At 47.5% G+C, this 17,053-nt stretch overlaps 1 long non-coding RNA gene across 1 annotated transcript; it reads right to left on the bottom strand.

Moving 5' to 3' along the window:
• Positions 1 to 1,476: 1,476 nt before the first annotated feature.
• On the bottom strand, positions 1,477 to 14,815 carry LOC117023811 (uncharacterized). The gene is made up of 4 exons (XR_004423264.1): positions 14,733 to 14,815; positions 13,933 to 14,323; positions 2,256 to 2,326; positions 1,477 to 1,708 (listed from the first exon to the last, which is right to left on the bottom strand). It is a non-coding gene; the product is annotated as an uncharacterized LOC117023811 (long non-coding RNA).
• Between the last annotated feature and the right edge of the window lie 2,238 nt (positions 14,816 to 17,053).

Here is a 17,053-nt window from a genome sequence, read left to right on the forward strand (position 1 = left end):
CACACAGCTTCTCAGACCCAAGCTGGGACCAGAGCGCTGAAATGAAAAGACAGACCAGAGAAGGGTGACTGAGCAAGGAGACGGTCGGAGGAGGCCCACTGCTCCCCAAAGGGGCAGGTGTGGCCTTGACGTCTTGTGCCCACCCTGGCATCTCTCTGCCTCAGCCCTGCCCTGCCCTGCATCTCTCTGCCTACCAGGGGGTCAGAAACACAGCTGGACGTTTTTCCCACAATTTCCAACTTGTGCTGCAATTACATAATACTCACATGCCATTCTCCCCCCCTGGTGTTATTTGTTCCACCAGTTCTACCAGTGTCAGAGAGGACTCCGTAGTTGAAAGAATAGTGGCTCTCGAGAGCCATGGGCCTGCGTTTGACCCTGGATGACCTTGGGCAGGTTACTGCACCTCTGGGCACGCCAGTACCTGCGTGGAAAATGCAGGTGGCCCCTACCCATGACTATGGCCTGGTACAGGTCAGGTGCCGTCATTCCCAGAGCAACTGTTTCTCCTGCTACTGCCCTGGATGCAGCCTCAAAGAAAGGTCCCTTTTGCCACAGGCAAATATCTAAAAGAAAAAGGGGACGCCCGCGCCAACTTTTTTTTTTTTAATAGTTTTTGTTTTTCGGATATTAGCCTTTGCCTCTGAAAACACTTCCAAATTGTAACATGATGAAAAAAAGTCTTCTTAGGTAAAATTTTAACTAATGCTTATTAAAGACAGTGTACTGGTTTAGGTTGAATTTGTGATACAGTGAAGGTAGACATTTTATTCCCCATCTTCAGATTTTATAGCAAACCGGGGCCCATCTTGTAATCATAGTATGAAGTAAACATTTATGTCCATTTTATAGGACTTGAAGAATAGTTTTATATTTTACATTATGATAGGGGGTTATGGCTGTTACTTCTTTTATGACACCCTGTTGGTCGCTGCTTTGATTTAGCTGTCATTGGGTCATTTGCTGGCATGTCATCACCAATTACTGCATGGCAGGGTGGAGTTGCGAAGAACAAATTGTTAAGAGAAGCAGGGTGTTCCTGAATCCCACATGTCTTACGTTGAGCTTGGGAGGAAAAACCCCATTTTCTCAGAAGTTGCTTTCCCCCTAAGTGAGTCAAGAGTCTCACCTGTACAGAAAGGGCTCAGCTACCCACCGGCTTTGGTCCTGTCCTGTCTCCCTTTCCGGGCCCCCTCCTTCTCCCTGGGTAAGTACCTCTGAGCTCCTGAAATTGTATGTAAACAATTGTATGTGCCTTTTGCTGGGGACACATAAACTAGTAAGAAGCAGATGGCGCTCGTGCTGGTGGTGGCTGGCCTCGGCCCCACACTCCCAGGTCACGATGCGGCCTCCACCTCCTTGTCCTTCCTTTTCTCAGCCCAAGAACTCTTGCTCTGGTTGGGGTAGGAGTCTGGGCAGACCTGCTCCCCACCTGCCCCGACTGTGTGGTCCTTAGCAAGTTACCTCGTTTCCTCTCCTGTAAGACAAGGATGAGCCTGCCTCCTGCACAGGGCGGAGCGGACACTCTGATCCCGGATGTGGAAGTCATTTGTACACTGCAAAGAGCCTTCCGGTTATTCCTAGTGTCGTATCGCAGCTAGGGAAGCAGACACTCATCTCATTGTGGTCATTTCTCTTAAAATATGAGTGATCCAAAGTCTCGCCAGTGGAAAGACAAGTACCATTTGCTTTCACTTAAATGTGGAATCTGAAGGTCAGAACAAAGGAGCAAGCAAAACAGAAACAGTCTCGTCGACACAGAGAACAAACTGTTGGTTGATAGAGGGGAGGGGATGGGGTCTGTGCAAAAAAATGACAGGGATCAAGAGGTACAAACTCCCAGGAATAAAATAGATAAGTCACAGGGATGTAATGCACAGCACAGGGAATATAGTCAATATATTGTAATAACTGAACGGTGACAGAAGGCTGCTAGAATTGGCACGGTGATCACTTCGTACGGTATATAAATGTCAACTCACTGTGTTGTAAAACTGAAACTCATATAATATTGTATGTCTACTACACTTTAATTAAAAAAAAGAAGTTTCTCCGTTGAAGGAGGAACACATGGGTTTCAAAGGATGGAGTCGTAAGAAACTGTCTTGCTCTCCCTCTCCACCTGCTCACAGAGAATGGGATTCCCCTAGACATGGGCTGGGGAGGGAGGTTCTCTGCAAACAGTCCTGGGAGGGGTTCACCGGTAGAGAGGGGAGCTACTGTGAGTGCACCTGCTAAGGGTGCCGGCTGCTCACCTGGCCATAACAAGCTGAGACTCAGGTTCTTGGAACTATGGCCACCGTGTGTAAACTTCACAGGTCAGGCCCTGGAGGGAGAAAAGGGCAAGGGATCACTGAACCCCTAACAGGCTTGCTGGGCCTCACCTATCTCTAAGCAATAGCATGTCAGATTCTGGGTTTTTATTTCTTCAATTAACTGAGCAGTTACTGTAAAGGAGTCTCTATGACAGTCACTGGGAGTAGGGAGACTGGAGAAGAACGAGGAAAACCTAGAATTTAAGGAAAATCTAAAACTGCCTGTTTATTTCTCACATAAATTCTTCTCTGTGTCATTCTGGGTTTCTGTCTGTCTCTAGCACACACATTCCCTCTACATGCGTGTGCACACACACACACACATAGTGCACACACACTCGCACACACAGGCACAGATTCACACACATACGCGCACACACACACACGCGCATGCATGAACCTCACTCCCCACTCTCCTGAGAGGCTCCTTGGCTGAAGGTACTTTCTGGAAGCCAGAGGAAACTCAATGGGAAGAACTGGTTGATCCAGTCGGCTAAAGACCTGTCCCTCCCTCACCCCCTCACCTCTCCGTCCCTCCCTACCAGCCTCCTTCCAAACAGATCCCCTCAGGCCTGCTATGACCCCATCCTCCTTGCTGGACCAGCCTCAGCGGCTCTCACGGCCCTCACGTGTTTCACCCCCAACCCCTCCACCCGCCCCACGCCACATCCCCCACCTCCCACTCTCCACCCCACCCCCAGCACCTTGTGGTGATTTGCTTCAGTTTGTAAGGTTTAGAGAAAGAAAAAGAAAGAGAGAAAAGGAAGCATGGTGAGCTGAGGCTGGAGGAGCAGGGAGGAAGGGGCCCCAGGCTGGGCCCAGAGCAAGTCTCCGATGCACTGCGGTCGCCTTGTGGTTCAGGCCCAGAGGCTCCTGCAGGCGGTTGTGGGGAGCATGATAACCGGTGAGACGATTCGCAGAATTTCTGAAGGTTTTGTAATAAAAGGTGACAGCACCGGGCCTGAGATAACAACGTGCCCGGGCTCCGTGCCAAGATGTTGGGCAGCAGTGACAATGGACGGCAGGGACAGAAATGGAGGCGGCTCCTCTTCTGGCAAGGGAGCACACATGGAGCCCTTTTGGAGCCGAGACAATGAATCCACTTGGAAGCACTCACTTGTTAGAGGCTGGGTTGGGGTGTGATGAGAACAGAGGTGGGGGCAGGCCAGTCCCTCCCTTCCTGGTGAGCTGGGCCTGCTCTGGGAATCCACACGTCTGGGGCCACGGGCTGCCTGCTGGGGTCAGCTCCCGGATACTGTGGCAGCCATCTCCTCACCTCCTTGCCATCTCAGTATGGACATGGCCCTGGCCAGAGTGGGAGCAGACCACAGTGGCCATCATAGGAGAGGATCCCCAGGAGGGAAAGCCCTACAGGAGGCCAGGCTGGGTGGTTCGAAACCCTCAAAGTGCCCCCAGAGCCAGTGGGACAGGCACTCACCCACACCCCAAGCATGTGGGGCCCTGTCTTCCTCCTCAGCATGGTATCAAGGCTGCCTCGCTCTGGGCAGCCCGTTTGTTTCAGCATCTCCTCCTACTTGCCCCATTGAGGTAAACACCCTACCAGACTGTTTGTCAGGCAGACCACATATCCAGCTCTTGGAGGCCTTTGCACCCGCCAGTCCCTCGGCCCGAAATGCTCTTGCCTTTCCTTCCTGCCCGGCTAATCAGGAACCTGCTCAAATGTTTTTTCTTCTGTGAAGACTTTCCTTGGCCCCCAGGGCAGCGCCCATCGCCAGCCCGTCCCCTGGGTTTGACTATGCAGCTATCTGCTTTGCACACCCCTCCTTTAGGACTTGTTTTCCTGTCTCTCCCTTCCAGGCTGTGAGAGCAACCACGTCTTAATTTACCTCTTGCTCCCAATTCTAGGTCAGAGTCTGGTGGATAGCAGGCACTTGATGATGGATGGATGGATGGATGGATGGATGGATGGATGGATGGATGGAAAGGATGAAGGAAGGATCAGGCAGGTGGGGGCTCCCCCCTTGGATCCGGCCGACCTGGTGGGGCAGGTACTTCACAGGCTATCCCCTCCAATTTAGCTCAGTCCCAGGACCTGCACTTCCTCCCAGGCTAGAGGGGGTTCCCCCACCTGCCGGAAAGTCTCCTTCTGCATCATCTCTCATGTCAGAGGCCTGGGCCGAGACCCTTTCCTCCTCTATGCTCACACCCTCATACCTTGGATCCCAAGTAAGGGCTTAATCCCTGTGACGTGGTTTGAACCCCAAAGCCGAGATGGGGACATGGGAACCCGGCGTTCCCCTTAGAAATCCACCAGAGGCTGACAGACGCTTCCTCTTGGCAAGCCCCAGCCTGCTCTAGAAGAAGGAAGAAGGGAAACTTCATTAGCAGCTGGTCTGTGCCATTAACTACTGCCCATTCAGGCTACTGTGTGTCCCCTCCCTCCCACCCCCACATAACGTCCTCCCACCCAGGACAAGAGCCCACACCCTCAGGACCCCTCCCACAACCTAGGGCGACATCAGTGCCCGGCCCCAGGAAGAGGCTTTGTCTCTAGAGGGACAGGGCCCAGCCACTCAGAAGAGTTGCCATCCATGCCCAGAACAGGTGAGCAGGGGCAAGGAGGTGGGCAGAGGCTGACAGGAACGAGTGTCAACCAGACTCAACCGGTTTTGCTGTGTGAGCAGTGAGGAAGTGAGTGGTTCACACCTGGTGAGTCGGAACGGCCAGGGGCGTCTGGAAGCCCGGGCATTTTCTAGAGCTGAGTCTGTTGCTGAACACACAGGAGAGGCCCTGCCCCGTGGCGCAACGCAGGCCGCCCACAAGAGACAATCAAAAACACTGAGGCTATGACTTCCTGTCTCCCCAGTCCTGGCCCAACCCTATTTGGTGGGGACCTTCAGAGAACAGGGCAGCTCTAGCAGCTTTCTCACCCTGGACACATAAGGGTTTCCAGAGAACTCTGTCCACATCCGTGGCCGTCCCTTGGAGTTCCTCAGAGAACTATTTATGCTCCTGGCTTGTGAGCAGTCCAACTGCCATGAATGTCCTCCCTTCTGGAAATTTCCATCCTCCATACTCCATGGAGCATCAAAGCCAGGCTGCTGCTCCTCTAAGGAGGAGATGCCAGTGGCAGCGGGGAGTCCTGAAGTCCTTCACACAGCCAGGCCTCTGTTCGGCTGCCACGCAGGCCACCTCTCAGCCCTGCTTATTTTTCTAGACAGACACAGGACTTTCCTGTTCCTCTCACCCCATGAGGCTGAAATGCTCCTCAGAGAAGCAAATGGAAGGGGAGGCCCAAGACAAAGACACCTACAGGGACTCTCACTTTGCGGAAGGCCTCCTCAGTGAGACTGCACAGCCGGCTTGAATCCGGACCTCTCGCTTACTGGCTGTGCGACATTGCACAGTGTCACTTCTCTGAGCCTCAGCTCCCTCCTTGGTGGAAAGGTTGCACACAGAATGCCTGCTGTGTGGGGTCATTTGCAAACATTCAGTGAGAAGATTTGGATTCTGAGCTGAGCCGGTATGGTGCACAGTAGGTGTTTCACAGACAGCAATCCCTTCCTGCCCGTTCACTGGCAGCGTGGACATAGGGGGTCCCACCACTCACCAGTGGGTATGGATGCCCTGGGAACTAACCTAACTTGTCTGACGTTCCTTCTCCTTTTGGTGATTTGGACCCCATAACAGCGGCCACGTCAGACGGCCATTAAGAGGACACTTGCCCAGCATTTAACACAGTGTAACACATAGTAACTGCTCAGCAAATTGGTGGTTCTGTCATTTTTATCCCACACACCCAAACAGAAGCACACACCAATGTCTTTTATGCCAGAGCCACACATACCACAGACCCTGGAGCCCTGGAAGAGCCAATTGGAGGTGCCGTCCCAGCCAGAGCTTTCAGAAGCTGTTTCATCAACCACAGCTCCCGACGGAATCAACATCACCTGTGGGACACTTGGCATCACTGTGTCACACACAGGAACCCTGCTCTCGGGGTCAGGTCCAAAAAGGGACCAGTGAGTTCCCAGAACAGGAGACCATTTCCCTGTAACTTGACAAGCAGGGCCCAGGTTCACTGGGAGGGGAGAGTCTGCTTCTTGTAGCCTACCTGTGGCCGAGTTACCTGGTGGGAGAGCAAAGGCTTGGAGCAGCAGCAGCACTAGGGTAAACCTAGAGACTATTTGATGGTGGAGAAACCCAGGCTCAAGGGGAGAAGTGAATGCACCCGGGTCATCTGACAGTCCGTGCTAGCTCCTGTCACCTGACTCATCACTGCTTTTGCCTTCTCACCCCAGGGCACCATTCCTTTGTATGCCTACATGGGCAGTTTTAATCACTCTTGAAAATGCATCATGTTTATTCCTGACTTCTGACCGCTTTAGTCCTTATCTTTTTGTTGGGATCAACTTTTTTGAGGTGAAATTCACATACCATGCAATTAACCATTTGGAAGCATACAGTTCCGTGCATTCAGAATGCTGTGCAACCTCCAGCTTTCTCTACTTTCAAAGCTTTTTGTCACCCCATAAATAATCACTCCCCATTCCCACCTCCTCCTCCAATCCCCTGGTACCCTCTAAATTGCTTCCTGACTCTATAGACCTGCTTATTCTGAACATATCATATAAAAGGAACCATACAACATGTGGCCGTTTTTGTCTGGCTTCCTGTCCTTCGCATAATGTATCTGAGGCTCATCCACTTACAGTATTCACCGAGACTTCAGTGAATATGAATATGGCTAAATCATATTCCACTGTACAGACACTCTATTCAGTCATCGGTGGACACTTGCATGGTTTCATCATGTTTAAGCCCACACAAAAATGGAAGGACTAACGTAACGAGCGCCCATTTTCCCGCTACCCAGGTTGGGCACGAAGTCCAGGACCAGGTGCTTGGGGCAGCGTTGCAGGGGCGCTCGCTCCCGAGGTCTGCAGGCACAGGTGGCCCTGAGCATGCTGTCTCGTCAGTGGCGCTCCCCAGGCACCTCACTGGCCTCCCCTGCTCCTGCCCCTGTAACTTGCTGGTGCAAGTTGTGCATACTTGCTTTCTCCCGCTCTAGGAACATCTGTTTTTGCTGAATAGTTTGCAGATAGGTTACAGACCACACAACACTTCGCTCCTTGGTTGCTCAGCTCACGTCTTCTCAGAAGGCTATCCTCCGTAGTGACACAGCCATTGCCACACCATAATTCCGTGGAACCTCCATCTCCAATCCACAATCACATTTCCCAATCATCCCAAATGCATCTTTCACGGATTTTTTGTTTGGTTGGTGGGTTGATTTGTTTTCAGCAGGATCCTCAGAAGTGTCCCACAGCACATGTGGCTGTTGGGTCTCTTTTGTGCTAAAATGGCCTTGGCTCTGACCTGCTGAAGAGTCCGCACCTTAAGTCTTTTAGAATGGCCCACATCGTGGATCGGCCTGGTTATCTTCTCTTGCTGTCATTTAACCTGTTCCTCTGTGCCCTGTGAATCCTGTGAGCTGGGAGTTGAGGCTAAAGGCTAAACACGTTGGCAAGAACACTCCAGAGGTGAGTCACGCTCTTCTCGACCCCTTACATCAGGGGGCCTGTGATGGCAGGTTGTCCTACTGCTCATTAATGATGCTAAATTTGATCCGTTGGATAAGCTTGTAACCACCATATCTCTCTATTATAATGGCACATTTTTCCGTTTTTAATTAGTAAATAATCTGGGGGAGCTACACAAATACCTTGTTCCTCAACAACCTCCCACCCAGGGATTTTTAGCAGCCATCAGTGATCCCTGCCTGAATCAAGAATTACCTGGAAGGTGAATGATAATGACTTTCTAACTCTGTCATTCTGTCCACATTTCTCATCTGGTATTCTTTGTAAAAAAGGATCTCTCTCTCTCTCTTTCTCTCTCTCTCTTTCTCACGCACGCGCACACTTAACTCATGCATTTTTCTATTTGTTTAATGTGAAATTATAAACAAATTTTCTATTTTTTTAATTCATTACCATCATTAGTTTTTGTGATGCTCAGTAATCCTAAATTTAGCCAGAGAGATGCCCTCAAATCTGCTTCTGCATCTCTTAGACATGACCCCACTGGGCTTCTTGGAACAATAAGATGTCCCAGTCTTGCCTTGTACTTTCCTTTTCTCACATCTGGAATCAGTCATTTCTCCAGAAAAATCGAGTTCCTTTTGGTGGGTACTGGTCTTAGAAATCAAGATTTAGACACTGGGTGGTTTCATTGCTCTTGGGGTTCTTGTTTCCAGGCTCTTTCAGTTGACAGAGGTGAGAAAAATAAAATGAGTTCATATTATTATCAGTTCTACTTTAAAAATTATAATAATTTTTCTTGTTGTATAGTTATTCTCTCAAATTAATTTACAGGTAGGTTCATTTGTTTATGTTTGTGCACAATTCAGGGGGTTGTTTTTTCCCAGTTTTTTAATTTAATTTCATTTGATTTTTGAACATATACATCAAGTACATGGTTAAAAACACAAAACTATGTTTAAAATCCTATTTGGAGAAGTTTTCTTCCTATACCAATGCTCTCCACTCTGTTACCACCCCCTTCCATTAGTTCTAGTTTATTCTTCCTGTGTTTCTTTATATATGAGTGTGTACACACACACGTGTGTGTGTGTGTGTGTGTGTATGTATATACGTATTGCTATTTCCCCTTCTTAGCTACAGAATTTATGTTAAGTTTGTAGATGAGAGCCTAGAGTCCTGGGAGAGAAAACAACTTTAAAGAAGTCAAATTTGCTTATGAATCTTAGATCCACTCCTTGCTATCTGTGTGGCTTGAACTAGTCACATCGTCTCTCTGAGTCTCAGTCTCCTTATCTGTGAAATGGGATAACAATTCCTACCTTGTATGGTTTGGTTTAGGATTCATTTTTTTCACATATCACACAAAAAATTAAATTTTAGATAGAATAAAGAGCAAAATGTAAAAAAAAAAAAAAAATAAAAGGACATTTAAAAATATTTTTAAAAGAATTTTTAAACCTTCCTGTGTAAGACACAAGCCTCAGAATACATAAAGGAAAAGACTAAGGTTATTCAAAAGAAAAAAGAAATGCAAAACAACTATGACAAAGGACAACATCCTATAATGTTAAAACATGAGTAACAGACAAGGTGAAGTGTTTGAAATATATTTAAAACACATCAGGTGCATCCCCTTTAAAACACTGCTTGATAGTTTCTAAGAAAGATTAAACATTGACTCACCCAATGACCCAGTTATTTTACTCTTAGGTATTTACCCAAGAGAAATGAGAACATATGTCCACACAAAGACTTGTGTAAAAATGTGCACAGCAGCTTTATAAATAATAGCCCTGAACTGGAAACAACTCATATGTCCATCAACAGGACAATGGCCAGGGTGACAATGTGATACCATTTAGCAACAAAAGGAACCAGCTACAGATACATGGACAACATGGATGAATCTCAAAAACAATATGTTAAGCATAAGAAGTCAGATATAAAAATGCCTATTTGTATGACCTCATTATGCGAAGTTCAAGAAGAGACAAATCTAATCACTAGTGACAGAAATCAGAGCAATGGTTGCCCTTGGAGGTGTTGACTAGAAACGGGCCTGAGGGGACTTACAGGAGCAATGGAGATGGTCTATACTGTGATTTCAGTGATGATTTCCTGAGTGTGCACACTTGTCAGAACTCTTCAAACTCTACACTGAAGATCTACATATTTCACTGTACGTAAAATACACCTCAAGTAAAAGACAGTGGATTAAATAGAGCATGTATAAAGAGCTCCTAAAAATCACTAAGAAAAGGATAAGTACTACAGAAAAATGGGCAAAGATTATAAACCAACAGCTCATTATTAAAGACACGTACACGTTCAACAAACAGATAAAGAAAGAAATGTTCAGCTTCACAAATAAGCTAAGAAATGCAAGTTAAAACAATCAGATTTGGGGGCGGCTGGTTAGCTCAGTTGGTTAGTGCATGATGTTCATCACACCAGGCTTGCCAGTTCGATTCCCGCATGGGCCAGTGCGAGCTGCGCCCTCCACAACTAGATTGAAACAACTACTTGATTGGAGCTGATGGGTCCTGGAAAAACATTTTATTTTTGCCCATCAGGTTAGCAAAAGTTAAATAATATCAAATGTTGGTAAGAAAGAAATCAGGGAAACAATCACTCTTATGTACTATAAATTGGTTGAGATTATTAAAAGACAATTTGGCCGTGCCTATCAAAATTGAACATGTACATGCCCTTTGACCTGGCACTATAACTTCTGGAAACCTATACAAAATAGGAATTATTTTAAACTGTGATGTTTCTGTACCACGGAATGAAATAGTTCTATATGTACCAATATGAAAGGACATATAACTAAGTGAAGAAAAGCAAAATGCAGAATAATATACAGTACAGCATGATCCCATTTGTATAAAAAAATCTAAATATGTATAACTACATGCATATGTATATAAATGTCCAGACATGGGACAGGAAAAATTTACTCTAAGTGCTGACAGGGTTATTTCCCAGGAGGGGAGCAGGGGTATTTGGTAAAGGAGAAGTTTCCTGTTTTGCACTGTATGTTTTTAGTATTATTTTTGTAATTAGAGTGTATTCCTGTATTCTTGGTGTAATTTGAAAAACAAACATAATGGGGTTTTGACAAATTCTTTGGTGCTAACCAAAGATTTCTTAAGGAATCACTGAATACTTACACTTAGCACTTAATAGTTGCCCGGCATTGGGCAAAGAGGGAAAGGAACCCAAAGAAATATGTCCCACTCAAACCCCCGTACGTTCGCCTCACTGTGATCACGAGATGCTAATCACACTAAATACAGTCACTGTTGTCATCCAACACGCACTTGGACACATTTGGCAGGTAGAGTGTGAGTGTGCAAATGTATTCTCACATGTGCGGGGGGAAAGATTTAGGGTTTCTCCTTTCCCTGAAACCTAATAATGTAGGTTAGTAACTCCTTACCAAAACCCTGGGAACCACATGTGTTTTGAAAATCAGTAATGTACAAAATCTGTGTTGTACAGCAGTCGTTGCAGAGTCCGGGACAGTGCCTTATAGTCAAACATGCAATAATTCTGCAGCGAAATGCATGAATATTCATACTGACTATAAAGACTAAATAGCCACAGGTCGGTGCAAGTCAGATTCTGCTGCCAAATGAGTGTGTGCTGAATGGACAAAATCAACTTGTGGTGTTTGAGATCATGCTGGATTTTGGAATTGTAGATAAGATGATCACTAATGAATCCTTACTTTTTAAAAACCATTTCTGCGACACAATGTCCACTCTGTAATGTCATTCTGTCTTCAGAGCTGACCACGCAGCAGACACGATCGAGTTAAAGGAGTACTGGTGTCTGGGAGGCCAGCCTTAGTCATGCCAGTAATTTCTATCTTTGGCCCAATTGTATTAAGATTAGGAAAAATACTGTTCCCACACCAGCTCTTGCATTTTTCCATTTCTACTCACTCCTAGGAAATGACAGAGAGCAAAATACTATAGCACAGTCATACACTTGCACACACGGGTGCAGGGTGGACTGAAGGGAAGCCCTGTTGGAAACGCATTCTTTCGTGTTCAGGCTCAAATCTTCATTAGTTGATGTGAGGAAATCAAAGTCAGCACGTGAATGTCAGCTCCAGGCCATCTAAGTCTAATGCATAAAATTTCATATTGCCACTTCTCGCAGGAATCTGGGGTCGGAAACTATGCTAGCTACCCATGTGATGAGGAACCCTCCAAGCAGGAAAAGTAAAGTGAGCCCAGGTTGGTGGTGCCCCCTGGTGGCTACAAAGAGCAAATAGAAATCCTCTCTGGAGGAGGGGTGAAGCTCAATCTGCTTCATCAAAAAGAAACTACAAAAATCACACTCAAAGCAATGAGTCACCATGAGCAAGAGTCAGCAGAGACAGCAAGAAACAGATTTCAGCCAGGGTTTCTCAACCTCAAAGCTACTGAAGTTTTGGACCAGATAATTCTTTACTGTGGGGGCTATCTTGTGCCTGTTTGGCAGCATGCTGACTCTATCCACTAGATGCCAGTAGTGGGCACACTGCGGGGACACACACACACACACACACACACACACACACACACACACACCTGTTTTGACAACGAAAAATGTCTCAATGTCTCCAAACATTTCCAAGTCTTCCTGGAGGGAATAATTGCTCCCACTGGAAAACCACTGATTTAGAGTCTCAAAGATTTCAAATATTAGAATAACGACGTAGGTCATAAAGTAGCTTTGTAGGAAACGCTTCAAGACTTAAAAGATAGAATGGGGAAAAAATGATCAAGGAATAAGAAACTACCAAAAATTACAGGCAGATAGTTATAAAGGCTCAAATTTCTATAAATGAAAAAAATATAATCTTCGAAATTAAAAATTCTGTGGATATGTTAGATACAGATAAAGAAAGAATTAATGAATTAGAAGAGATATTTAAAGAAATTACCCCAACTGCATCGGAAGAGAGAGGAAAGAAAAATGGAAATGTGATAGAGAGGTTAAGATAACATGATACAGAGGTACAATTAACCGGAGCTCCAGAAAGAAAGAATGAAGAGGATGAGAGAGAGGCAGAGATAATGCCTGAGACTTTTTAGGATCCACATTTGCAGGAAGTCCCAAAGATACCAAGCGGGTGAAAGTGCAAGTTGTTGTGAGTTGGCTGTGGAAAAGCTGAGGACTGCGCCTCAAGGGCGCCTCATTAAAACTGAGACACCAATCCAACCAGGAGTCCACAGAAGGGTCATGCTGGTACCAATGGCACGGACGTGGGAACCCAGTAAAGGGACTAAGCCCTGTGGACAGCTGACCTGAGCTCAGCCTTAGAGGATGTTGAAGGATGTTCCTTCAGTGTTGGATCAAGAGACCTTGATCTGAGCCCTATGTTTTACAGGACAACCTGGGAGATTAACTGGAGATGGGATGTAGAAGGGCAGAGAGGAAATAGGATGGTGTTCTAAGCAGGGGGAACAGCACGAGCAAAGGAATGGAGGAAAGATTAAACGCTTCATGAGCAAAGTCAAAAGGGAGTCTTCTTTGATCAGATTGGGGAACATGTAAGAGAGCAAACCTGATTAGATGGACAAGGTGAAAGCCTGGGGAAGTCCCTTGAGAGATAAGCAGGTGTGTTTGGACTTGAAACTTTAGTCTAGGGGTTGACAAACTACAGCCCGTGAACCAAATCTGGCCCACTGCCTGTTTTTATAAATAAAGTTTTATTGGCACATAGACACATTCATTTACCTATCGTCTATGGCTGTCTTTGCACTACAACAGCACAGATGAGTAGTTGCAAAAGACACCAAAACCTAAAATGTTTACACTCCAGTCCTTTACAGAAAAAGCTTGCTGATCCCTGATCTAAGCAGGGGTAGTCAGCCAATGAGGCCTTTTAATCAATGACCAATAAGAAGAGGACAACCCCGGAAGTGGCCAGAGGATGGCGTGTGTTGTAAGAGAAAGGAGAAACATGCCTAACTTTTATTGAGTTCCTACTGTATACCATCCCTCCACCCACATTATCTTTATTACTTCTCACAACCGCTCTGCTGAGAAGCTGTTATTTGTTTTTTCCAGAAATGAGGGAAAATGGGGTCCGGAGAGGTTCAATGACTTACCCAAGGCCAGGCAGTGTTTTAGGCAGAGCTGAGATTTAATTTCAGGTTGGTCGGACTCCACAGCCAATGTTTCCTACCTCACCACTTTTGAAGGCACAGTGCATGCCAGAGAGGAGGGGACAGCCCCAGGCCAGTGAGTTGGCTCCTGTGTGTCACAACCAGGAATAATCCAGATTGGTGAGGGGCTAATGTTTCCCTCCTCTCTTGAAAACAGATCGGGGAGCTCTGGCCTAGTGCTCCTCCAAAAACTGCTCCCCACTTGTCCAAACGTTGACTCCACCCCGTGCCTCCAGAGTGACTGGCGTGGCTAAGGACGCCTATCGTGCATCTTCTCTCCAGCCTCATCTCACAGCCTGGTGCTCAGGGCAGTTGGGCGATGCCATCTCCACGTCTATGAAAAAAACATGAGGGTTGGCAGCCCTGCACAGTGCCACCCACGAGAGATGACCCATTTGATTTGCAGTGAAATTGCAACACAGCCTCTGTTCTTGCCCCAGCTGGATCCCAGGCCCTGGAGCAGAGCCCATCGGGGCTTGTTTCCACCCCCAGCCTGGCTCCTATTCCTGCTGTGACTAATTCGATTCCTCATCTGACAGCTACCATGACCACTCTGTCCAGATCGGGCCTCACAGATCTGCTTCTCAGTTTTGTGGTCAAACTGGTTCTTGAAACTTTCTCAGAGTTCCAGTAGGGTTGAATCTGTCTGTGGGGAACTGGAACTGGGGTTGAGCCCCTTGGGGTTGAGCTGGTGGAAAACCTGAGAAGCCAAGAGAAAGGGGTTAAGAGAGTGTGAAGTTTACCTAAGGCCTTCGTTAGGTGTGAGACACAGTGGAAGTCCTTCCAGTGGATCTGCAAAGGCCATGCCACGTAACTTCTGACCCCCAGTGTGTCCATGAGGAAATGGATGCAAACATAAGCAGACAACCTCCCAGGGTAGATGGGAGGAACCCTGTAACCCACGTCCTATTGACAGCCTCCAATGGGCAGTTGCTACACCCTCCTACTCGCCTGTCTTGGGAAATAGTCAGAGGTCAATGGCAGGGGACAATGAACCCACACCTGCTTGTGTGCCGGGGTGCTGGCTATGCCAGATGCAGAGGGAGAAATGGAGAGAGACACCGGCCCATGTTTATCCCCCCAGCCTTCCTCAGACACAGCTGCTAGCTTTTTTGCGGTAGCCACAGTGTACGCTCACATGGGGGCCTAGAAGGAAAGGGATGAGGAAACCAGGAGAAGACACGGTAGAAGAGATTTAATGAGCATCTATTATGTGCCAAGTTCAGCGCTAGGCACATCCAAACATCACCACATTTATTCCTTACCAAGGGAAATAGATATGATTTATTAGACTATGCATGTGCAATCCTGAGACACAGCAGAACATAAATGTGGAGCTAGCTCTTCCTGGACCCTAGCTCTGCTACTAACTGCCGGTGTGATCTCAGTTTACTCACTAAAACATAGGGGTTAAGAAACATGAATCATTTCATATGGTCGTTACAATGATTAAATGAGATAATTTACATAAAGGACTTAGAATAACAACTGATACACAGAGAGTGAAATAGTAGTGTTAACTAATTGTGATTTTTTTTTTAATCGTTATCCTCATCAAAGTGGCAGAAGCCCCTTCCTGTGGGGCATCCTTCCTCAGCAAGCCCACGCCCAGCCATGAAGTGGGCCAAGCCCCTGGCATCTGAGGGAAGGTACCTAGGCTTCCCAGGCATCCACTTTTCCAGCTGTGAAATGTGGGCAATCAGACTCAGCTCCCAGGGCAGTTAGATTACGGGGTGGAGTACAGAGTGTGGGCGCCCTTCCCCGTACAGAGCAGGGGTGAGGGGGACACCCTAGTGACCCCCCACTCCCCACTGTGCACCTGAGGCTCCTGCCCAAACTGTCTCCTGCTCTGTCAGACAGCTGGGCTCAAGATGGGTTTCTACCGAGCTGCTGAGACCAGCGTTCCTTGGGAGACTTTTCATATTTATATGCATTCCACCCAGCCCCCTAGCACAGCCTGCTGGCCCCCACCTGATGGAGAATAACAGTGCAACTTAAATATCCCTGGACAGGTGCAGCCACTGACCTTGTGCCCATGTCCTGGGGACCAATGAATGGTCTGAACTACCTAGTCACGAAATCAGTGGCTGCCTCCAAAGGCACCGAGTTCATCATTGGTGGTTAGAGGCCAGCACCACGTGGAGAAGAGGCTGCACATAGGATTCAGTCCTTGAATAGCAGCCAGAATCTACAGCCTTTGAAACCCTCGTGGGCCGGCCAGAGCCTCTGATACTGCGTTGTTGGACCTCATGGCTCTTTTGCAGGCAGAACCCAAAGCCTCCTTGACAAAAAGTGCTGTCTGTCTGATGAATGCGTTAGGGCATTCAAGTTCAAAGCCAGTACAATACTGGCATGCAGGAAAGAGAGAAGAATGGGGAGACAGGGTGGGAGCTGGGGGCCTCCGGAGGCCAGCAGACTTTTCTACAAAAAGAACCACCTTACTTCCTGGGATCCTTGAGACCCAGCCCTACAGCCTGAGAAGGCTGGCTGTGATCAAATACAGCCCCCTCCCAAGTCCCGAGGCACACCACATGTGAGGAAAAGGGCTAAACACATACTCCTCCCAGAAGCATCTTTGGATTCCATAATTGTTGCTCTGAAATCTGTCAGAGGTTCCGAGGGGCACCGAGGCAGCTCTTTGGAAACAAGCAGACAGCAGTGAAAGGAACCAAAGCCTCAATTATGGTGGGGACTGGAGCCTTTCAAAAGAGATGGTTTAATGAAAAGGTGCTGTCGAGAGCTAACCGTGTGGAGGGCGGCCGTTCCTCTGCTTTTTTCCCTGTCCCTTCCCTTCCCACTTAGTCAGGAGCAGCTGCCCAGCCTGCAGGCCCCAGGACCACAGTCCCTGAGGATTAACCAACCCCTGCAGGGTGGGGAGGAAGGAGCTGCAGTGCCCAGGTGCACAGGACACTTCCTGAGTGTCCCTGCTTGATGCCTGTAGTCTGTCCCCTTACCTGGGCTGTGACCCTGGGTTCTGGACCTGTGGTCCCACTGATACAACATTCCCCCTTCCAGACTGCATGGCGATCGAGGCTTAGAGAAGACAATGCAGCCACAGCATTGT

The sequence above is a fragment of the Rhinolophus ferrumequinum genome, chromosome 6, assembly GCF_004115265.2.
Source record: "Rhinolophus ferrumequinum isolate MPI-CBG mRhiFer1 chromosome 6, mRhiFer1_v1.p, whole genome shotgun sequence".
In the NCBI taxonomy this organism is placed as follows: Eukaryota; Metazoa; Chordata; class Mammalia; order Chiroptera; family Rhinolophidae; genus Rhinolophus; species Rhinolophus ferrumequinum.